Below are 24881 nucleotides of genomic sequence, written 5' to 3'. Positions count from 1 at the left end.
ATGTGAAGAGTCTATAGTAGTAGCGGTATAGGTGGAGCGCACGTCAATCTCAAATAGCTATGACAGTTGGAATTCCGCAATGAATGCACCCCGCAACACAAGCCTGTGTTCCTTTTGAGTCGACGTTTTTGTTCCAACCTGCGACTAGCCGACACCGACCGCCAACAAACGACAGGACCAAAGAAAACTATACGATTTAATATGCGCATTACTCCGAATGAATTCAAACTACACTCCTAGAGAATAGCAATCGGAAGTTTCAGTTCTCAGCCACTGCTCATATTTTTTGTTACCGTACGTGCTCTCAAGAATCACACTGATGCTTATACAGAGAACAATATAAGGCCTGGAAAGCATGGTCGCGCCGCTAGTCGCTATAATTTTGAAGCTGACCTCTAAACCACCACCAAGGTAAAAGAACCCGACAGAATCAAAAGGCAAATTGCGAAAACGTGGATACGAAAGTAGAGGAACAAATTCCCGTGTCTCTCCACCAAATTGATGGTGAAGGATACCCCGGTAACGGGACTACACTTCCTGCGTGTGATATGGTGCCGTGGTAACGCTGCATTGCATTATGGGTGAAACTGCAATGTACTTTTTGCATGCCTAAAGCATTTAAATTATGGGGTAACCTTTAACCGTAGCTAAACAATGATTGATCCTGAGGCTGCAAGTAATCTTGAATTTTACCCATGTGTGACACAGTTGTGCTTTCGGAGCACTTCAAAAACTACAGAACTGATTTAAAATGCTCCAGGTAAACGTTTTCTCTCGGTTAACCAATAGGAATCACAAGTTTTATTCGAGTATGGCGCTATTGTGTTATGGAGCAGTAGGTTGAGCTAGAAAGAAGTTCGTGTTACTATGCAGCCAAGGGGTCGTAGTGTGTTATTCTTTTTCATTTCGAAGTGTTGTATTTTGTTTTGAACGCGAAAGAATACCATTCACATTGTTTGGCGCCACTATGTGTCATACATGAAAGAGTAAAATATAGGATGCTATCCAAACCTAATGCTTCATGCCGTCACCACTGCCTACTACTTCATGACGCTGTGCTGATGTCGGCCGTGTATTGTCCAAGGTGAATACAATTGAAGATAACGCCTGAAAATAAAAATGGCGCAAAGCGGTTACCGCTGGCCCCTCAGCGCAGGTTGCCGCTATAGAAAATACTTGCCCATAAATGTAAAAAGCCGTTCCTATGAATTTGACTTGTCCTTACTTCTAGGAACAAGATATCTGAAAACAGCTTGCCGTTTCCAAGCATTGTCTTGGTTAGATATAGATGCGTTGCTTTGCAGGGAGCACCAGCAAATTTAGAATGAGAACTATGTATATCCTCTGCTTTCTGCTTGCATTGATGGCATGTTCTTCAATTCTACCTGCGAAAGGACAAGGAAGAGCAGATAGAGCTCTTTGGTGGCCCTGGGGTGGTTTCGGACCGAAGCGTATGTACCACATTTATTGTTTCACTACATGCTGCGTAGGAGTTATTTTCATAGTCAGTGGTCTAGATAACCAATATTATAAAATGCCGCTCTTTGTAGAATGGGAAGAGTGCTTCCAAAAAACTTTGCGAGGGCAGTTTCAGGTCGTATCCTACAAGCCTGACTTAACTTTTTTGGAAGATATAATATTATTAGCACCCCAGCCTGGAGCGTTCTAAATGCAAAACATTGTAATACGCTGTGGCGTTTTCTTGGACTGCAGTAGTCTATTTTATCACTAGAGTCCTGCTGATTAGCTGAATGTTGTTCAAGTGCAAGTGAAAACACCATCCAAGCAAGCTTCCCATGACCGCTGTCCTGTGTATTGCTTGAACTTTCCTCAATAGGCCTTATCAATGAGGCGAACATTTTACGTTCGTGATTGCTGAATTAGGAACGTGCTTGCGTATGTGCTCGCCTCGGTCCAGTTCACCTCAGTACTTTCATCTTTTACCAATTCTGCATGTTATTCGATTTCTGAAATCCAGAACAATGGCTGAAAGATATTGCGTTGAAGCGTCGATTGTTGTTTGTAGTGCTTCTCTGTGATTCAAAAATATATGTTTTGTACGTGTTGTTCTCAATGGATATCTGTATGTGGGAAGAGAATGATGGCACGACTGATCACATCAATACAGATGTATGACGCACATACGATCACCCCCCCCCCCATTACTATCAGTGCGGAGATCAAGCTCGGTAAAATATTTCATTTTTCATTTTAATTTTAGTAGCCATGGTAATTGCAAAACTGATGAGATAAATAAATGACACGCACTAGGGTTCTTGACAGTCTGCTACTATGGGTCCGTACATAAAAAATACATGAGTTCTCATATAGGTTCAAATATTCAAACGCATTTTTAACCTTTTACGACAGATTATACACATCAATAGAATTTGTAGTTCAAGGTATTTTCTGTGAAATGACTTAGATACGTCTTTTTCAGGGACAGAAAGACAAGTTCTGAGAGCTCAACTGGTCGCATTTGTAATTTGAGTTTCGTGGGACGTTCGCTCTCCGGCCTAATGATTCATGATACGTTATAAAAGGGGCGGTCGGTGGTTTGCTTGCATATTTCCTATAATTGCAATGCACTCTCTTTAGCACCCTGCCTGAGAGTCAAATATATTTCTCATGACTCCCATGAAGGACACAGACGCCGAAAACGGCCATTCGTTAAAATGATTTCCACTGCGAGTAAGTTTGTTTCACGTGTCGCGGTATAAGTTCATAGCTTTGGCGTTCGGCTTCAGACCACGACGTCACCGGTTCGACTCTCTCTCGCAGTGGCCGCATTCTGGTGCCACAGGTATACCAGAAATCTCGTGTACATCAATTCATGTAGTATATGTTGCAGGATATTTGAGGCACTTCTAAAGATTCAAGGCAGATAGAAACTTGTTTTTTCTGGAAAGAAGATATAGATGCACTGAGAATACCTCAGAGTTTCCTTGAAATCGATAACGACAAATTCAACCTTTCATGCGTGGTAAAACAAGAAATATATTAGCCATAAGAAAAGGGTCACAATTTACGACAGATGCTAAAAATTACAAACTTTACGTACTGTTCAAATTTCAATGTTTTTCTTGTAATAGCAGAATGACACTTTTTATCTTGACCGTTCAGCATGACACCCGTTCTGAGCGGAATTCGTGGCTCTGTGGGGATTTTCAGACGCTTGGCCTATACAACAAAAAAACTTTCACGGTTATGTCCGCTGCTGAATTATTGCGGTGGCTATTTCCTGAAGTCGTTATACAAATGCAGTTTGAGAAATTAAAGGCCTTGTACACTCTAAAAACTAGGAAGGGTATCGCAGGAGTGAAGCGGCCGGTTCACTCTTCAAAGCGTCGTTTTACTCTCGCAAAATGTCGAGGAGAGTGAAATGCATTGTTCACTCTCTCACCAAGGAGAGAGTGAAATGTGCTTTTCACTCTCCCCTTCAGAGAGAGAGAGTAGTTCTACTCTTGCGGCAATAGAGAACAAAACTTAGCGTAATCTTCTGCTTCAACTGTAGGTGGCTGGCCCCGAACATGGCAATGTATCATTCATGCACGCTCGCTGAGCAAAGAACACATCGTTTTACTTCTAAGAGAACAGGCCGCCGCAGTTCAAAGGAATGCGTAGCGAGCGCTCTACTTTTTCACTCGGAGTTCTCCACCGCGCGCGCGCGCGCTCAAGATCGCGGAACAACACAGCACCGGACAGCGAGCAGCGAGTCGACGCAGGCCTGCAGCCAGGGGAGATCGTGTATCAGCCATCTCGCGTTGCCACGAAAACACGACAGTCGTTCGTCATGCCTTGGATATAGCAACAAATCCTCCACGGTAAGTGAATTCTAACTTAGGTGCACATTCTCCGTATATGTCATGCTATCGCCAGGAAGTCGTCGCTGCGCTTAGCCGACGCGATTGACAAAGGACTAGGCATACGCGCTGTGTCTCTCGATGTCAATCGAAAAAGCCAGTCGTGGCGATAACTGCATGTGATTTTATCACTTTGCCGTTGTCCGTAAGAGCTTTAAAGATCGCAAACGCTGCCAGAACTATGGTATGTTCAATAAGACGCCAGGCGAGAGGACGTTTAAAATGGTTCGTTCACCAGCCCGTGATGCCGAGCCTATGCGGAGCGTGATTAGCGTGCGTTTTGTGTGTTTGAATTTATTCAGTTTGGCAGTCTAGTGTGTACGGAACGCTGTTGAACTAAGGAATCACATAACAGAAGGCGTCGTTTTGCTGGCAGCGTGCTTTTTTATAAATAAACCGCGCGCTTGACGGTGTTTCGCGCAGGGGAAATCTGCGACCACTGAAGTTACGTGCAGCACCAGTGCTAGTTAGAAACTTTGCCGCAGGCATTCAGCTGCATGCTGCAAGAGGTCAGTTAGGCGCGTTATCTTGAACTTTCTAAAAACGCATGAGCAATCCATGTTTTATGCTGAAAAAAGTATAAACCCCATATATAAGCGATCTTGCGCGCGGCAGCTACAAGCGACGCGATGGAGATGGCTCTCGCGTTCGCTCGTCGCCTACAAGTCGTACTCCGTGCAAGCGACGATATTGAGCGACGCCTCCCCGGTGTTGCCGGCATGAGGGCTGCAATCACGCGTGACGCGTGCTTTAGTAATTTACGTTGATGTATTTTACTATAAAAAGTAGCATAAAATATTTGCGGAGGTCTTGCCGTAGGTTCTTATCCTTGCACGTATAAAAATTGAATTATTCGCTCGTTCCGCGCGACAATCGGTAGTATTTGAGCGATGTACATACATCCAGTTCCGGCTTCGCGCTATTGGCTAGTCGCTCATAGCACTTTCGGGCGACGAGCGACGGTTTCTAGATTTCCAGAACCGAGCCATCTGTTCAAGCGACGGCCCGTTTTGTCGCTCGAAGCCGTCATCTCGTCACCGCTCGAAGGCAGTCATCTTAACATGGTATATTTATGTAATGTCTCCGATTGGAAAGTTAAATCAAGTATGCTCTCTGGAGACAAACACATAGCAGCAAGTGTCATTGAAAGGTTAGAAATGTGTTTTAAAAAAGCTGATTAGTTCTGAGAAGTGACTGCTTTTTGTCTTGCCTCTCAACAGATACATCCATGTGATAAAAAAATAGTGGTACAATGAAATTGCATATTTGCTTAGTGACATGATACATACTTGCAATGAGCACGGTGCCTGTGTTTACTATAAAAAACAACAGCCCGTGCTTGGTTAGGTTAGGCCCACTACAACATGCAGGCATGGGTGATTGGCACTTTTTTTTTATTCCTGTGTCGTGAGGTTTATTTACGTGCGTATAGGTGCAATGGCACGCAGTATGGCTAGTACAAAAAAAGGGGGGGGGGCTCAGATATATGTAGCTCACTGTACACGACACAGGGCAAAGGAAATCCGTGTTCAGCAACTATGTTAAATGCCATGTACGTAAATTTTACAACGCTACTCATTTGAAGCGTGCACAGGTGCATATTGAAGAAAAGTTTTCCAGGGTACATAATTTAGTGCGTCATTTACACTAATTTTGCTCTAACCACAAGACATAATGATTTTAATATACTGCACGGAAAAACCTAGAGCGACTTAAATTGTGTGTCAGCTTCGTGTGTATACATAAAGTCATTCCTATGCATTAGGTTTTTCGCGTAATGCATTACCTGTTGACAGCCTATCTTATCATGTGTACTCTGTTTACATTACAGTTGTTTATTAGTTTACTCATTTGTTTTGCAACTTATGAAATGCCGGTGTATATATATTTTCAACATTTGACATAACCCTGTATGTTTTGTAGGGACAACCCAGGACGTGCATTTCTCAGCACCCAGTCAACTGCCAGAAGTGACTCGAACACAGGCCACCAGTAAGTGGACATCAATTGCAATTTCACATTATGAAGTTGGCTGCTGCTTTGTACTGAGGCTTTTTTTTTAATGAGATGGTGGTGTCGTTCTAATGTACATTTTGACCACAAAGGTGCGATCATGTCTCACAGAGGCATATATGGTTGCTATTCTCTGCGAGGGACGTGTTCTCGTGTTCGTGAAGCATTTGTGTTTGGCAGTATTGTCGCCCAATGAGTCAGATATAAGCACTGTAACTCGCCACTGCCGGCAAGTAGTTGCGAGAAACACAATATATTATGACACTGTAAAGTTATTTCGTTAATTCGAAGGAAAATTTTGCAGCGGGAAAAAAGGTTGCTATTCCAGGTAAACATGTCTTTTTCTCACAAGGTATTTAACCAAACTGGATGCGCGAAATTCGTGACTGATGAATAGATTTTAATTCATCCTTTAGTAATGCTTCTAAAAGAGACTAGAAATAGCATGTGACTACCTCTCCAATCAGCAGATCATACACTTACAGTCATTAGTGGTAGTTCCATGCAGTCTCGCACTCTATATAACCTTTCCTTTCAGCACCATTGGAACTGGCGGCTGTGTTTTCAGGAGGAGTGCACTTGGCACTGTATATGTATGTGTGAAGTCGGTTTTCTTTGTATGTGTTGGCTCACTGATACAAACAGTGCAAAAATCAGTTGTACCATGAGGCTGACGACGCCTTCTGCTGCTAGAAATGCGGCACTTCATATTTTATAGTACTGCATGAAATTTAAATCAAAGCTAGCACATAAAATGATCAAAAAAACTAACCGCTGTTATAGCTATTTTCCTCAAAGAAAGCTTGTCCTTTATGGGCTGTGTTAATCCGAGCTCTCCACCGATGTTTCAGTAGTGAATCCCTTAGTGAGTGAGAGATTGGGGGCAATTAATCGTGTTAGTCTTTAAATGGTGTCCTAATTATGTGTATTTGTTCCAACAAAGTTGTCTAGATTACTTTATTGTGTAGTGTAAAGCTTATGAAACCATCAGCAACTAGTGAGTTACTAACATGCATATGCATTTGTCACTATACAGGTGGCACTCGGCTGTACCACTGCAGTGCTGTGGAAATTGCCAGCACCAGCGGCTTTGCAACAGCTGTTTCACAGCATGTCGGTATATGCTAATTTATAGTTATGTTGGGATGGGTTAGTATTATGGACTACTGCTACTCTGTATTGTGACAGATCCATATGATAAGTGATGTAATGGGCACAGTGAAAACCTGTGAATGTTTTCCTATGGTAAATAAAAAGGCTGTCCTTTTCGTCACTGGAGCAGGGGAGAAGAGCATGCAGGCACTCCTGAATGTACATATATTTCAAAACATGAGAGAGACATATATATATATATATATATATATATATATATATATATATATATATATATATATATATATATATTCCATCTTTCATATTGAATTGACTTGTACAGCGCAAAAATACAACACTGACCACCACAGAGAAGCCCACATGTTAATAGGTTTGATACACACAATAATTCAACAGATTTGATACTTCAGGTGTGCTATTTTATGCCAGGGGGAAGGGAAAGGGGACAAAACCAGAAAAAAGTGGAGTGGAAAAGAAAGGAATCGTGCCAAAAAGCATGAGAAACATCGTGTAGCCAGGATCGCCAGCAGGACATCTGAAAAGCACTCCGATAAAATTACATACAGGGCAACCTTACGTATTGTTTGTTTCAATCAACTCAGATCACATGCAGCCATTACTGCAATCAAGTTGTTTCCTTATGTCATGAGGGAATGATGTGGGCCCAAAAAACTGTTTAGAGCTGAAGGATTATGTTCCATGCTAGCCTCATTACCTGCTTTTTATCATATTGTTATCAGCTGCTTATGTTAGGGACAAAAAGTAAGAGTACGAGGTCTTTCCTGATTCACCATTCCACACAACATGTCTTTGTGACTATATGTACATGCAGATGATCCATAGATGAAAAATATTCAGTACAGTAGAATCTCATTACAAGATACACTTGGTTGTAAGAGACATATGAAAATGGTTTGGTTGGTTTTTCGATGTTTGCAACGTTAACAACACTGTACGCAAGAGACACCTTTGTTACTAACGACTTTTGAAGTATTCACTACTTCGAAGGGACACAAGCCAGACACATTCACTTCATGCACCTTGTGTGCTCTGAAGGGCGTAAAGATCACGCAATCCTCAAACAAGTCAATTGCGCATGTCTCTTTAGCATGGACTAGAAAAGGAAGGCAACGAGGACAGTGCAGGGCAGAAAGTGTCGACAGTTGAAGCTGACGAGCGTCTAAGAGCACCTCAAAGGCACTGCGAGCAACAAGGCTTGCAAAGTGAAGTGTTTAACTTCCAGAAGTTAGGAAGGAAGCTAGCACAATCTACAGTCACTAAAAAGCTGTGAATGTCTTCTTTAAAGGGCCCCTAAGCCACCGAGGTTGAAATTTATTTGCGGTGTTGCAGTTGTACATGTTAAGGCACGGAACACGTAGCCATGAGAGATTTTCGAAACGGTGCAGTAATAGTGGAGCTACGTGTTTGAGTTTTAAAAAGTAGTCCCCGCTCATTTTACTCTTTCATCTGGTACACGCCATCTGGATAGTATCGTCTTTTCCTCGCCTAGTACACCTCCAAATGTTACGGGACAGGCCATCACCAACGAGCTCTGTTGCTGCCGCGCAGGCCCGTCGTCCTGCGAGGGGTGGCGCTAATGCAATACAATGGAACTGTATGGTCACTCTAGTTGAAGAGCCTCATAAGGAGACCCTTCTGTTGGCGTTTCTGTTCTTTGCCCCCATTGGCTGCCCACAATGGCATCGCGAGCAACGCGACGAGGAAGAAGGAGTGTGTATTTGCTTGCAGGCCTTGCCGGCAGTCGTACACTTTCGTTCGACCAATCGACAGTACCGGAAACTGGTGAATCATCAGAGACAGCCTGGCGATGTCAGGACAAACTGGGGGGTGCAGGATAGGTCCAGAGAGGCGCACGGAGTCGTTTTCTTCATATTGTGGTGCTCCCACAGTGCTACGCACTGTGGCGTTTGGCATCGTCAATTGTGACGGCATTCTGATTTTGATGCGCGTGTTTACTTGAAATGTTCAAAAAATGTCGAGAAGTGGTTTAGGGGCCCTTTAAGCCACCCTGAGCAATTATTCCTTCAGATATATCTAAACATACTTTAGTGATGATGCATAATAAAGTGATCTAGTCTGGCTCCTCAGTGTTTTAAAATTTTTGGTATTGAGAGACATGTTTCCCGTGCCTCTTGAGTATCTCTTCTGAGGCTTAACTGTAATGTACACACACAATTGTATAACTCCTCCTGCAAGTATTATTCATTAAGCCTGGTCACTGATGTGCAAAGCTTGTGGTTAAGTTTTGATGTCCGTACTTTTTAGAGCTATGTTTATTAATTCACGCTGTTATTGGTTCTTCGATGCAGGAGACAATGCCTACGAAATTATTGGCCCTGATGACGAGAGCCCTCAAGGGGCAAACGACATCTCTGTTGCAGAAGTGAGCCCGATACCACCTGAAGTTACCATGACAGGTGGCACGGCAGCAATAGATACAGAGACGGCCATGTCTACTGCAGCTGCAACAGTGTACGAGGCAAGCAGCAGTGTGTCAGCATCAGGAGCAGTGTCAGAAGGAACCGCACCAGGCCTGGTAGAGCAACATGTGTGCTATCACTGTGACTTTTTTTGTAGTGCATACAACTCATTTGCTCAACATACGAAAGCTTTTCACCACGACTGTGAGCCAGTGTTCTTGTGCAGCAAGTGCAAGACTAAGTTAAGTGTTATAACACAGTACAAGCATCACTTTAAGATATGAAAACATATTACAGTTGTTGCCTCCCCAGCCAGCCCACATAGCGACAACAATGTGGAACACATGGTGGGACACACCTCTTCCCCATTAGAAGATAGTAGAGACTGCCAGTGTTGTTGTTAGATTAACTGGTCTTTGTAGGCAACTAGAAGGACAACACAGGTGTCATAAGATTGTTGTTTATGTTGTTGTTGAAGAGGTAAAAAAGAAGTTTGATGCAGCTGAAGTGCCAACTGATATTGAGTAAATCAAGAACAAGCACCTGAAAAAGCAACACTATCGAAATCTGGGTATCTGTGTGCCGCCAACTCTGGTAAGGATGGCATAGGACAGAAGTGTGATGAAAATCACATAGACACTTCTGTTCCATCACTGGTCACAGTGCGCAGTGACTTGTAGGGCAAGAGAGTCAACTGAAACGAACATTATGGCATAGTGTCATGCTCCCATGTGACCATTTTCCATGTTATTTTGCATGATACAGCTCAACCTCCAGAAACGAGACTGCGAATTGTCTGTAAAAAGCTTTCACAAAAAATTATTCATAACACTATTAACACAGCAGTATCTTCTTTTTTTGTGGGTTCGAGGTTCCCGGGTGTCCATTAATGCAAAAATTGCGGAAAAAAAGAACGTGTGTCGTACTTGCACCTTTTTAACACGTACGAGGGGAACAGAACTTTTCTAGTCATGCATCTTCATCATACTATCAGGTTTTTAAATGCCTTTTATAATTATTATTACCGGTTATATCTGAGTGCATTGTATGCATTTATCAGGTCAGTTGGATCAGATGCCTTATCTGCAAGGGAGCCCTATATTCAAGAAATTTGAATTAATATAGGTACGTTAGAGACGCAGTCTTTCAGCACTTTATTGCGTGTGGTTTAAGCATTGCTCAATACTTTTGTGGATGACAGTTTCAACCGGCACAGCACTGCGCTTTGTCACGGTCATGTATCTTCAAAGTGGTGTTTACCATTTGTGTTGATCTGTTTGTGTATTCATAGAGCAAGTTCTTAATTTATTTTTTTCCGCATTCTTGTGCTTGCACTAAGCTTGTATAAGGCAGGTACAAAATGGTCGTCACTATAACGAACTGTTCTGTTGAGCTTACACTTGCAAATAATAGTGTTCAGATGGCCGCACTTCTATGCAGGTGCACCGATAGCTTTTTGTATGTTCTCATGTTTGTATAAAGCTTATATAAGCTAGTTACTAAATGTATGTCACTAAACATTGTGATATTCTTTAAAGAACTGCTTGGTTGGTTTTACACTTGTGAATTAGTATTGAGGCGGTGGTATTTCCATGTAGGCTCACTGCTAGCTTTCTGTGTGCTCACGTGTTCGTATTAAGCTTTTACAAGGGAGTTACAGCGTGTACGTAACTAAGCGCTGTGATATTTTTAAAGAACTGCTTTGTTGGTTTTACACCTGTGAGTAATAGTGCTCGGGTGGCACTAGTCATGTGTAGGTACACAGGGACCATTTGTATACATTATGCTCATGTAAAGCAGTTACAAAGTGTATGTCACTAATCACTGTGATATTTGTTGAAGAATTGCTGTGATGGTTTTACACTTGTGAATAATAGTGGTCAGGATACAGTACTTGCGATGTATAGTTGAATTTATACAGTGCCAAGACATGGGCTGTATACGTACCAAAAGAAATGTATGTCATTATATTGTTGTGATTATTACTGCTTGGATTTTATTAAACTCTAATAACATTTTTTCTTGTATCTATTGAGGTATGGCAATTTGTCATGCAACCAAACTGAGGACCTGAACTTGTGCATACAAATAAACAGCTAATTTAAGAGTATACTGCTCATATTCTGCGAAACCAGTTTAACAAATCTTGTACTACAATGCTGAAAAAATGACAGAGCTGACAGGGATGTACAGAAAGAGTTCTGCACTGGCTGAAGGACTGCCCCACACTGGAGTTGGTAATGTTGCCTTTATTAAAGTAGAACAGTAAGTGAGCTTCTGTTAAAAATGTGACAGTCAATGCAGAAACATAAGGCAGACGAGCAGATGTGGCACATTTTTTTCAGGGCCCTCCATGCCTAATACTGCATTTCTAGTCTTCCTGTGCTCTTCGTATAAGCCCCTGTTCAGCCAAGGTTTTTACTCCATGACAGTTGTTCTACTGGGTTCGTAGCAATATTGAAGAAAAAAAAGCAATGGTTTTCAAGAACTTTCGAGGCCCCGACAGTAACTTCAAGGATCTCGTGCGATTTTTTTAGTAGTTTGGACAGGCGATAACTTGTTCAACAACATTGTTAATTTTAATGCAAACAAAAGAATACAAAACAAATCGCAATTCACTGATTTCAAAAATTTGAAAGACTGCTAATTTGCCTTTCATGCACACAAGGAAGCATTTCAAGAAAGCGCTCAGTTTTTCTGCAATAGCACAATTAACTACTTGGACCTGCAACATTTGCAGTTTTTGAATACTGTTTGGTTTGACAGTGTATGGGATGTCATCTGTTGCCTCAGCTTTTCACCACCAAATAAGCAATAGTCATTTGTAATTTCCTTTTATTGTGTCTGTAGCTCTCAATTTACTCATCACGGCTTTGAATGCCTCAACTGTTGAGCTTCCTGCTTCTGCTCCTCCAAGTACATTTGTCGCCGGTTCCATGTGCCTAAAACTGGTATCTGCAGCTCCTTTGTAATTTCAACTTTAAGGATGTCGCTTTCCTTCTATTACCTCCACAGACAATTCACTGTGACATGCGAAGAGTGTCACAGAAGGGGAAAAATACCACTTGGCAATGTCTGCTATGTCTAGCCAAGTGTACAAATTTAAGGACTTTCCAGTACTTCTAAAAATTCCAGGGTTTTCAATGCCTTGAAAATGGCATTTTAGAAATAAAGGGTTTTTCAAGGATCGCTACAAACGCTGGTTTCTAGCACCTCAATAATTTGACAAGCTTATTTTGGCATGGAGTTCGGAAATTCATGCTTTTTAGCTAACGCTGCACTATCTCTGTACATTGAAGCCACGAGAGCGCAACCATTTTGGAGTAAAGAAAAATACTGAAAGCTTTTAATACCACTCTTTTTCTATGGAGCTTCGTATTGCCTAGTTAGGTTTACGAGCGTGCCTGGTTTTGGTGGGCGTTTCTTCGACATTTTCTGTGAGAAGTAGATGACTAACCCCCGTATTCAGAAATGTATATTAATACAAAGCTCATGCTTGACTTTATATAAACGACGCCTGGTGCGAATGTCCCCCAGACCACCCGCCGTGGTTGCTCAGTGGCTATGGTGTTAGGCTGCTGAGCACGAGGCCGCGGGATCGAATCGAGGCCGCGGGATCGAATCCTGGCCACGGCGGCCGCATTTCGACGGCGGCGAAATGCGAAAACACCCGTGTACTTAGATTTAGGTGCACGTTAAAGAACCCCAGGTGGTCGAAATTTCCGGAGTCCTCCACTACGGCGTGCCTCATAATCAGAAAGTGGTTTTGGCACGCAAAACCCCATAATTTAATTTTTTCCCCCAGACGCTCACTGCCTTTCTTTTGGTGCGTTCACGCCTTGCGTCATTTAGATCAAGTCAAGCATGGGCTTCAAGTTATGATGCATTTCTAAATATGGGGGTAAGCGTGCGCAATTCCGGGCAGCGCATTGTGCCATTGACACTGAGAGGAAACGGGGAAAACAAAGTTAACGCCCTATACTCCTAAACTTTCGCCTACCTGTGGTGTGCGTGTATCGTGGAAGAAGAAACAGCGCAAACACCAGGACGAAAAAAAGCATCAACCACACCAGCGCTTCGTGGTGTTGTCCATGTTTTTGCGTCGTCCTTGTGTTGCGCTGTTTCTTCTAAAATGCTCAACCAACTAGCCGGCAAGTCTATCCTGTGCATATATATTGAACACACGTATGAATGTAGGTGGTCTTCGAAGCTTTTAGAACGAGCACTGCCACAGGATACGAGCTGTGCACGCGTAACAAGTGGACACATTAGTCATTTAAACATGCGTGCCAATGCATGTGACGCGGCTATCGGCATAAGCAGTCTCCAAATGCTGGAATGCATGCTCTTCAAAACGCTAACGATCCGCTGCTAATGCAGGACAACAGCTCACAGCGGACTGAACCAAACTCTAAACTTATGCACTTGAAAAGAATGCCTACACGGCAGCGTGAGGCACGTCGAAATGCCTGGTACGAATGGAACTGGCGGAAAAAATAAACAGAAATGCTCACCAGTATACGCGCGACTTAAATTCACATACGTGTATGGTTGGCACGATACTTCGTATCCGCGTATTTTCGGAGAACATATAATGCATGAACTGGAAAAGCACTCGATCGTGAGCTGAACGGCACATTTGTTATTTTCCTGGGGTGACGACAAGCCGTGAATAGTTCTCACGTCGTCGTCTACGTTGTATTCCTCCGTTAGTCGTAGCAAGGAATGGAAATGATGCAAACGCAAACGTATTCCAGTACACAACAGCACAGCACACTGCAGAGAAACTCCACCCACCGCAGCCGATTTCTCAAATACATTTGCTTTGTATATAAGATCTAAAACAACACGACTGAGCGCGGTGGCTCTGTGGTGTAATGGTTAGGATGTGTGCTTTGAATTGTATAGATGCGAGTGTACGCGGGTTCGAATCCACGTGATGTATAGAGCAATGTGGTTCTCCAGATAAGTGTGTGATTCCCTCGACTACTGTGTTCTAATTAGATTATGTGTCTCCTGATTGTGAAATATGCGAAGATATTTGCGGATTGAACGTGAATTAGCTTTTTTTTTTTCTCCGCCGTGGCGTTCGGGAGACGCATAGGCCGATTCCGAGCAGTCACAACTCATGGTAGGCAGCAAATAGCCTGGAAAAATGACTTTAAAATCCTGCATAACATTGCTCACGCCTATTCTGAAGGCCGCTTGGAATTGGGCCACTGAGTCTGAGGAGCCGCCTAGGGAACGGTGTATCAGCGACCCTAATTTGATCTGATTTCCTGCCTGCATGCGTGGCCAGGACTTCGCTAGAGGGTATTGGGAAGAGTACTAGCACTCTGTTTGGGGGAGTACAAGTACTCGGTCTGGTGGAGTGCCATTACCCCTGCGGTGAGAGTATTACCACTCTGCAGAAGAGTACTAGCACTCCCTGTGGGAAGAGTATTATCACTCTGCAGAAGAGTACTAGCAATCCCTTGCGGTAGAGTAACAAAACTCTGTCAACAGGAGTTGACCTACTCTCTCTCAAAGAGGGTCGATCTACTCTCGAAAAGAGAGTGAAATATGGGACAAGCCGCTACTCCCTCAAAGGGAGTGCCCGGCACTCTCTTAGTTTTTAGAGTGTATGTCGCAATCAGGCGTAATTACGTATACCGGCAGTAAGAACAATTAACCGACCTGGTCATACCTAAAGCTGGATGGCTCTTTGGCTATTGGTCAGCTCTTAGCGTGGGGCTTTTTTTTATTAGGATCTTTTTAATACTTTTCCGCAGCATAGGCTAAGAGCGAAGGTATCTTCTGGGGTCAAAAGGGTATTGATGATGGGTTAAGCTTTGCACTTGTTTGCAGGTGAGTTTTCTTTTCTACTTTCTGTTATTGAGGTTACTGCATCAGCTACGCTTAAAACAATCATTTCTGTTTGGCATGTCAGGTGTTTAGATACTGTGGTCTGTGATAGGAGTAATAGTGCTATCTGAAGAGGAGAGAAAAGGTGGTAATGGAGGATGACGTCGACAGATGGAAGACAGAAGGACGTAACGACGTCCACCGCTTAGCAGGTGCAAACGATGACATCATGTGGCGAAAGAACGACTTAATACCTTGGTATTACTTAGTGCAGGCGCCGATATCATCATGCAGTTTCTTTTGAGGAGGCACCGAACGTATTCCATGGCTGTCATTGTGCACGGGTTCTTGGTCAACCACGACGGCGGAGTGGATGAGGATGTTTTCCTTACACCTTTTCCATCATACGTGGGATATAAACGATTTAAACGATACGAAAGCCATTTATTTTACAAAGCCGGAAATATCGACTAATTCTAGCGGAACTCTGGACTGCCTCAATTGAAGCACTCATGAGGGTAATGCAGATTTATGCCATAATATCTTCAGTTATGTATACGACACACGGCTTGCGCGAGTTTCACTAGAACAGCAAATTGCAGTGACGAATCACTGATTGCGACTTCATGCGGTACGCACCTCAAACGAACTACCCAAAATGAGGCAACTGTCTTTTCCCTAATGTAGTAGGAGAAGACATATCGGATATATTGTGCACATATCATATGTTACGATAAAGTGCATTCAAGAAGAAATGACACAATAAGCTCATTTGCTGAGTTCAGCTTGTGCTCCTATACTTCTGTTAACCTCAAAACACTAAAGCTCATTGCCAGCACACTTTAGAAGCTTTTCTAGGGATAGCCCTGGCCACTCTACAAGCCATGCCTCTTAATATTAGGTGCCTGATGTTTATTCAAACTTCCGTTTCGATCTTTCTTTCATTTCGCAAAGTTTATGAATTCCCACGCAATGCAAGAAATCTGCTGTAACTATGGTTCACCAAGTTACATTCAAATAATGACTTTTTCCGTATACCTTTTACTTGTGTTAGTTATTGCTGTCGAGATGTACGTGGTGGCGCGCATGGGTAGGTATCAACAAAACCAGCTCCACTTATGAAATTTTAAGACATTTCGCTTTAAGTGATGCGGGCTTTGTTGTCTATTTTCCTTGGAAAAATTCTTGAAAAACTAATACTTGCAGTGTGTTGCGCTTCACCTGGGCTTTTCATTGCTTGTTATTTCCCTGGACGACTTGATTTTTATGGTTTTCTTTTGCCTCACTAATATGTATCGGTCATCCCCAACTCGCGTAGCAACAAACTTTTGAAAACATCTCCTTTAACATTTTAATTGGTTTTTTCTCTTCTGCAGCTCTTTATCACACCCTTCTGCACAGCTGATCCTGAGTTCTTGAAGTTGCAGGTTGTTGCTACTTCTAATATATTGTTTGAAAAGAGTAGACGCATTTGCCAAACTTACATGCAGTGGTCGCTTAGCGGCTATGGTGGTGCACTGCTCAACTTGAGGACGCAGCTTTTGACGTGGCGTCACAGTCAATACGGATGCAAGCTTATGTGCCATTTCGCTGTTACATATGACAGACGCTGGCTTTTTAGAGCGCAGCTCTTTGGCGTCCGTTCCTGGGTTTCGCGTCGTCGTCGGCGTTGCCGTCGGCCTCGTAACCAGCTCCGCCCCCCTTTCATCCCCCCAGCGCTAGCAGCGACCGACTGATACCGCTGGATGCCGCTGACGCCGCTAGAGAGTCAAGATAACGTGACTGCATAGAACACCGTCGCCGCCATGCTGAAAGAGGAGGAAAGGGTCCCCCCCCCCCCTGTTCTTGTGTGGCGGATAGGGTGCTCTTCAGTTGCCGACGCGCCGGTTATTTCACGTAGGCCCCGGCACGTCGACGAATACGTGACCACCTTCCCACGGCTAGACCTGGTTCTTAGCGCTGCGGAAGCGAGGGTATCATATTGTTTGTGTCGGCATCGGCGGCGTTGTCCCTGAAAGCAACTCCGCAGCTGGGGTTGACTCACTATCGGCGTCAGGTGCATCAGTCAGTCGCTGCTATCTCTTCCCTCCTCCCTTTATCGTGTTGTCCGCTTGCTGCGCGCGCTTCTGCCCCCATCGTTTGCCGCTGGGTGTACACGCCGCCCCCCTCCCCCCTCTTCCTGCGAGTCTCCGGTTGTCAAAGCGCCGGCTCGAACTTAATTCCTTTCTTCGCTCCTCCTCCAATGCAACCCCTGTGCGGTGGCAATCAGAGAGCCAGATCGGTGGTGGCGGATCTGTATATGTGCACCGCCCGAGCCGAAATTGCCGCTGCCGTTCGCCCTGTGCGGTGGCAATCAGAGAGCCATCGTAACGCGTCCCACGGCTGTGACAACCTCGCGAGGCACTTGTATAAATCTCGTCTTTGAGAATCAAGCATTGGTGTACCAAGTCGAACATATATCAGTCTATTTCTCCGACCACAAAGCTTCCTTCATGACTGCCAAGAACTGTTAGTGGAATCTTTGTTAAAGGAATACGTGTGAAAAATAAAAAAAAATTCTGTGATAGCGCATACATGTGTTGCTCGATTTCTTTGCCTCAATCTATCGAAAAGGTGAAACAGCTTATTTGCTGCGCTCAAATTTCGCATTAGGAAGTAACGTAATCATCGGTAATTTTTTTTTCATCAGTGGGCCATTTGAGGCTTTCGCATCAGCTCTTCCCGCTCAAAGTTTTGGTATAATCCTTTGAAGATAAGCCCCGCATGAGGCTTTGTGAGCAACTCAGTTGTGAGCGTAGCCTCGGCTGTAATACCCTAGTGGCATCACAAATTTTCTCAAAGTAACCGGCCATGTTGCAATTACAGCTGCTAAATTCTTATGGTAACTGACACTATAGAGGGATCTTTCTTTTCTTCAGATACCATCATGCAGTGAAGATCAAATGTGTGCTTTTGTAGCAGAGCATACACTATCTCTGGGGGCTCTCATGAATGCAAGAAGAGGCGTTAAATGAGTGCCAGAGGTGATGCCACAGAGAAGCAACGCGGTAAACGTGAGCTTTCTTAGGAAACAATGGGGCCTTGCCAAAATTGATGAAATGTGTGAAATATATAATGCAGGGTAGTTTTATTTCTTGACTTTTTGTGACTATATATTAGATACTGAGCGAGTGGAAGATTTTGTTTGAAGCAAACACGCGCGTTTTCCTAATGGCGAGCATTGCAGTGTTGAGCCTCACGCTGCTCTCCTGGAAATGTGTAGAACTCCTCCTGTTTGGAGCACAAGACCATGCATGAGGGGCTCTGGCTGCTAATTCTCCTTGTAGGAGCTAGTGGCTTCCGAATGTAAACCGACAACGCCGTAATTATAGAGATAAAAAAACGGTTATTTGATGCTGAGTTGACCTAAGACTGACTAATACAAAAATTGCCACAAACTATAAAAATGTAGATTTCAAAGAGCAGCTCTGCAAAAGTGAGACCTATACTTTCGCACAGTACTTTTGCACATAGCTTTCGGATAGCTTTAGGGTAGCTTTTGCACAATACACGTGTTGTAGCATGGATCCAGATGAGATGTAGTCAGAATTCACTGCTGCAGGCTGCATAATCTCTGAAAGCTCTGAAGTTGGAACACCTAATTTCAGACCCTCAAAGTAATGCACGAAATGTCTGAACGGAAAGCCCATTATAACTTTTTATATTTTGTTTCGCGAAATAACTTTTATTAGAAGAATAATTTACGTTACGGCACTTTAAGATAAACTGCAAATGTTTGGACTGGTATTTTAAAGGTGAGATCGTTTTTTAAATGGCACATCTGCCTTATTAGTATAAAGATGCTTTTACCAACTACGCAATTTAGGTCAGCCATTACGCTAAGGTAGCAAATAAATATGGAAGCTGCTATCGAGCTGCTCTGGCCTTCACCTAATAAAATGGTGTTTGGTAGTAGGAATGCTTAAGCTGTTAAGCTGGCACCGCTTTCGCGAGGTGCTTGCACTAAATTTGACAGGAATGCGTAGACATCCACTTTTTCACTAAACCTACCTCCTTATATATGAGGCATGGGAAAGCTGCCCGGTAACTCAGTGTCTGTCATCACAAATTTGGAAAGGAATGACCATGCTAGTCTGCTTTTGTTTGTCCAATAGAGATGCCTAAATTGCCCAACAGCATCATTTTCAGGATATCATTATGCCCCTAAAGGTATTGAAAACCAAACTGAACCACTCAGTTATGTAGGGATCGACTTGTTACCATTGGAAATTTTATGACGCCCATTGTGAGAAAAGTTTTAATGCCTGCGAGGTTGATTCTGTGCTTTTACCCCACTGTTTTTCAAACATGTGAGCCAGCTTAATGGGTTTGATGATTTTAAGAATAAAAGCACTGGGTTGCTGAATTTCTCTACGTAAGGTATGCAGAAAAAGAGGAATAAGGAAGCGAAATGATGCACAAAAAAATTTAAAATAATAACGCGTCAACGATTTAGCAGTACGACGGCTTCGAGAAAGTGCTGACCACCTCCGTAGCCAGTTTTGTCCTAAGAAAAAAGATCCTAGATAGCCCTTAATTTGTACAAATGTAGTACTTCAGCTTGTCAATTTATTTTGTGCAAAGATAATATTTTGTTTCGGTTATGCAAATAACGCTGCAAAATTCATAGCTTAAATTTGCTTCTACGCGGTTTTTAATGTAATGAAGTTACCCATCTCAACCTGAAATTGTGTTGCAGTACAAGTCCTTATACAAACAGCACAGTGTTGTGCTTGACATCGTATTCTTAAAAGAGAACTTCAGCACGTTTAAAATTCGTTGCTGTACAAACTTGTTTTCCAAATAAAGCAAGTGCCAAGGTTACATGAAACTTAATGCGAACTGCAAGGAAGACGGGTGCTGCATGGCTCTTATATATAATGTAATGGCGTCAAAATGGCATGTCATTTCACGAGGAGTGAGTGAATGCAATGGTGTCAAAACAGAATTTCATTTAAAGACACCAGTGCAAAAGATATGAGTTAGTTTTTCGTATGCTGTCTACAGACGTAGATCGAACAAAGCCATGTGCTAGCGCATTTGCTGAGAAACATGCTGACACGGGGTCAACTGCTGACTTTCTTCTAAAGTCGAACTTGCCCAAACAGATGAGCACTGGGCTTTGTCGAACGCTACCCTGCCTATGTGTGGTTCCCGGTAAATTTTGGCATAAGTGGTGCATAGACAGCGCTTTAGCCTCACAACTCGGATCGTTGTACTCAGCACTCGTGCTCAGATTTCTGCGTGCTGCTTTGTTGGTGGTGCAGCATGGGTTTGTCTTACAGGTTGCACATAAATATGCTAGTGAGATTGCACTTATCAACATCACAGATATAATGGTGATCGGTGAAATTGGAGTAGGACTATTTCACTGAAAGCCCCGGGCATCCATACACTGTTCTTTACTTGGCCATTTACTTTCAATACGGGGCACTACGATGAAAAGCGCTACTTGTCATGCTCATTCGAAGATAATTTGCGGTTATCCAAATAAAAATGGGTGACACGTCCACAGTTCTCGCGTTTCTTATATACGTCTTCAATTTATTTTTATTTTTGAATATCCTAGAGTGAAATTTTATAGTTTGGACATTATATCTATTTAAGCCTAAACAAGGCCCAACATCCATAAATATCGAGAAATTGTTCTAGACTTCCAAGCACTGGTTTCAAAAAGAAGAACAAATTCAATGGCCGCTGATGACTATTAAAATGTGCTGATTTGAAGGATCTTATAGGCGCAGAATTTGTCATTGACACAAAACAAGGGAGACTTGAGATCGCTGAGAGAGGTCTTTATCCGAGACTACAGAAGCGGTGTTTACACGAACGCGACATAAACGTACCATGCCAGCTTTCATGCGAATCGTACATCACGTAAACGACGTAATTTGCGAGGCTCTTTTATAGCGTCAAATGCGCCAAACAAAAGTAATTTGAGGTGAAGCAAGCAAAGTTCAGCGGGACATGTAAAAAAATGCGTACCGCATCAGAATTTGCGGGACCACGTTCGCTTCTGGATGACAAAGAGCCAGCCAATGGGTGGCGGCCGCTGCCGTAAGGAAAACGACAGCTTAAGAAGCAGGCCGCAAGAGATTCTTTTTCACTCTTGAGTGCATTATGGGCGCTGGAACAGTCTCGTGTTGTCATTCATAAATGACAATACTTCGGTGAGTTACTTGATTCGCGTCATGAAAGTAGCGAATTCAACTTCGAGGTAATGGAAGCCGAAACACCCAAACTTGACGACCACTGGATATGTAGACCCCTGCGGACACAATCGGAAATTTAATAATCCTGACCGAATACTGCACGTTACCAGGAAATACATGTCGTGTAAGTTTCCTCACGCGGACAAATGAATTAGAACAACGCTGCGACACATGCTCAGCAAATGTGCCGGAAACAGCGGTACGGAAACCACCTCCGTTCGCGACGCGTCAAGAACCACGACCATTACCAGTGTACAGGAAGCCTCGAGCTCGCATCTTCCACTCGAAGCCCCAGCTAGGGCGGCCACCGGGGACCTTCTCCATCGGCGTCACCACCACTGGGAGGGGGCTCTCAAAAGTTCGGAATTGGAAGACCAGCTCTGGGCCATGCGGCAAACCAAAGGTGCCACGCGAGTCCAAGCACTTCGAGCCGCAACTTGAAGCCTCCACAAAAAAAAAACTGCAAGACCATTCTTTTTAATAAAGTTTCCTCTTATTATTTAGAATAATACTGCGAGCCTGAGTGCCAGGCTTTAGGCAGCGGTAGGCGTAAAAAGCAAACGTGACATCACAGCATTTCCGACAAAGGATCGCAACAAACATATCCCTATAATCAAATCATCATGAGGCCAAACCAGCACATACTACCAAGTTTTGCAAGAAAAAAACTGAATAGATAAAAAAGGGAAAACAAACATTACAAGACAAGAGAATAAAGACAATGCAACTTGATGTCATGGTCTAAACTCCACTAAAAAAGGAAACACTAAAAAAAAGCAAGTAACAATGCCGAAAGAAACTTTCAAGACAGCGTGCGAGAGAACAACGAAACATTTGTGCATTGTACGGTATGAGTAGATAAGGCGTTCCACTGTCGAGCGGTTCTTGGGGAGAACGACTCTTAAAAATGTTAGTCTTACAAGAATATTCCTCAACCATTTTAGGGTTGTAAAAAACGTATTTTGCGTGGGTGAGCAGTGCCAACGTAATGCGCGTTATTAATACCAAGCTGGTCATAAAAACCGAGTAAAAAAATTCATACGGTCCTGGTAACGCCTTCAGGCCAAGCTCTCCAACTGTGCGTAAAGTAGGAGCTGCGTTCGGGACGCGTGCCAATTATATGTGTTACAGATGAATCTTACCGACACGTCCTGCAGGACCTTTAATAAAATTTATCCAGTCTACTATTCTGCTGTGAGAGTCTTTAGAGAAGCTAATGATAACAATTGCGAACCCTGTTGTGTTGCCTCACAATGTGTGTTTTTGTGCCTATGGGCCGTTAGAACATAATACGGGTGTATGAGCAACATGCCACAATTTATCCACAGAGTTTATTGCACGGCCAAATAAATTTTAATGTAGACCCTTCGATACGATTCTCATTGTATATGTGTGTATTGCCTACGCAGGGTGCCCTGCAGGCCAAGTTTACAAGGAATGCCAAAGCAGCTCCTGCGGCGAGTGGAAATGCTACCATCTGTTTCAACGAGGTCCAAGAGCGTGTACTTCTGACTGCGCAAGCCGATGCTTTTGTCGCTGGGGCCTTTTCAGAGATGACAGCAACAGATGCGTACCAATATGGGGTTGTCGGAGAGGTGCCGGTCGAGCAGAGTAGTTGGGATAAGTGGGTACGTAGCTGATCTATGCATCTGCGTAGTACCCCCCATCATGCCGAGCCAATAAATCGATGAAGCTGCCAAGTGTGTTCTTTTCGAAGGGCGAAATAGCCTATCGTGATATGTTTCTTGAAAAAACAAGGCGAATTCCAACAGCCCCATAACTCATTGATGAGTTATTGCACGTTCTGGTACTCCTGCGGTAATTACTGATTAACTGAAAGTTAGCGACTTGTCATAAACATTGTACTGGAGACAATGAGTTGGGCGAAATACAGGACTCCAGGAATTGTCTTGTAAGCGTCTTCCCAGGCATCATGCGAAACAATAAAAAAAGGCAAAGTTCGAACTGCATTCACCATCACGCATCGCGCTTGTCTAGAGTTTCGTTTTTTCACTGCTGCAATAAATCATTAGTGAACAGATGGATGCTCAGATAGATTTGATTTCTCGGTGAAGAGGACCGTAGCCTCAAACTCGGTAGAATTCTGCCGCCGTGCCGCGTTCTTATTCACTGTGGTATGTGATGGCAGTCATGCTTTCCAGTGGCATCTTGCAACGTTAGTTGTGCTGTGGTGAGTTACTGTGATTTTAACACTTTTGGCGCCGGATTGGTACGACTTCAAGATACTCAAATCAAATCAAATCAAATCTTTATTTTCCATCAGGTGCTACAGATGGAGGGGCTACGGAAAAAAAGCTGCCACTTGGCGGCTTGACGAGTCCGCAGACCCATATATAAGGCAGCGTCTAGACAGCACCAGATCACAAACAAGCGATAAACAAATCAAGACACTTGATCAAAGCAAATAAATAAAATAAAAAATCCTGAGCCAGATCAATCAAACACAGTCAACACAAAAGAATGAACAAGCAATAAGCGTATCAGGACACTTCATAAATGCAGAAGAAAAGAAAAAGTCTTGAGCTAGATAAAAACAAACACCAGAATAGCTGAAATCAGGTTAGTCAATGAGCAAACAGGCCTCTAAGTGTAACAGCGGAGCAACTAAATAAATCAAAATTCAGTGACTGATAATAGTTTAAAAGAGATGGCAGAGAGAAACACAAACGTTCCATACCAGAATTCAAGCGTGGTACAGCAACCTTCCAGTTTTCTCCACGTCTAGTCTTTTAACATTTATCATTTCTTTCTAAATGTGCCGAGGCATCGAGGCTATGAATATTTTTTTTTCACTTCATATTTAAACCGAGCACTCAAACGGTAGCGGTATAGCTTGTGAGCTGTAATAACATGTGCCCTGTGAAAGAATTCTGCAGTGGTCGCAGTATGACGAGCATTGTATACGTGGCGTAGATACCGTTTTTGCATATGGAATATTTTTTGTGTGTTAGAGAACGTAGTTGTGCCCCAGACAAGGTGGCAATAGTTGACGTGTGGATAGAAAAGAGAATTATAGACCAATATTTTTGTTTTAGTAGAAAGCACGTACCGGAGACGACCAACTACACCGGTTATTCGAGGAAGTTTGGCTAATACAAAATTCACATGCGGTTCCCAGGACAGATTGGCAGTGAATATCACACCTAGACATTTAAACTGGTCAACAATGTCAACTGGGTGAGAGTTTAAAACAATATCGGCATGAGGAGGAACATGTTTATTTTTCGGCCGGAAGACAACTGCTTTTGTTTTATTTTCGTTAATCTTCATGTAATTGGATAAGGACCGTTGCTGCAGTTTGACTATGGTATCATTGCAATCAGAGATAAGTTTAT

At 43.2% G+C, this 24881-nt stretch overlaps 2 long non-coding RNA genes across 3 annotated transcripts; both read left to right on the top strand.

The window, feature by feature from the left end:
* Positions 1-1152: 1152 nt before the first annotated feature.
* Positions 1153-23956, top strand: LOC135910327 (uncharacterized). Of its 2 annotated transcripts, XR_010567013.2 has the most exons (3): positions 1182-1451; positions 22935-23153; positions 23810-23956. It is a non-coding gene; the product is annotated as an uncharacterized lncRNA (long non-coding RNA). The 2 variants fall into 2 exon arrangements; XR_010567012.2 differs by lacking the exon at positions 23810-23956 and having other exon boundaries at positions 1153-1451; positions 22935-23225.
* LOC135910328 (uncharacterized) lies at positions 3457-11540 on the top strand. The gene is made up of 4 exons (XR_010567014.2): positions 3457-3824; positions 5787-5855; positions 6913-6993; positions 9320-11540. It is a non-coding gene; the product is annotated as an uncharacterized lncRNA (long non-coding RNA).
* Positions 23957-24881: the final 925 nt, after the last annotated feature.

The sequence above is a fragment of the Dermacentor albipictus genome, chromosome 8 (genome assembly GCF_038994185.2).
Source record: "Dermacentor albipictus isolate Rhodes 1998 colony chromosome 8, USDA_Dalb.pri_finalv2, whole genome shotgun sequence".
NCBI classification, from domain to species: domain Eukaryota; kingdom Metazoa; phylum Arthropoda; class Arachnida; order Ixodida; family Ixodidae; genus Dermacentor; species Dermacentor albipictus.
Note: the sequence above shows the minus strand (reverse complement) of the source record. Positions and strands in the feature narration are given on the sequence as shown.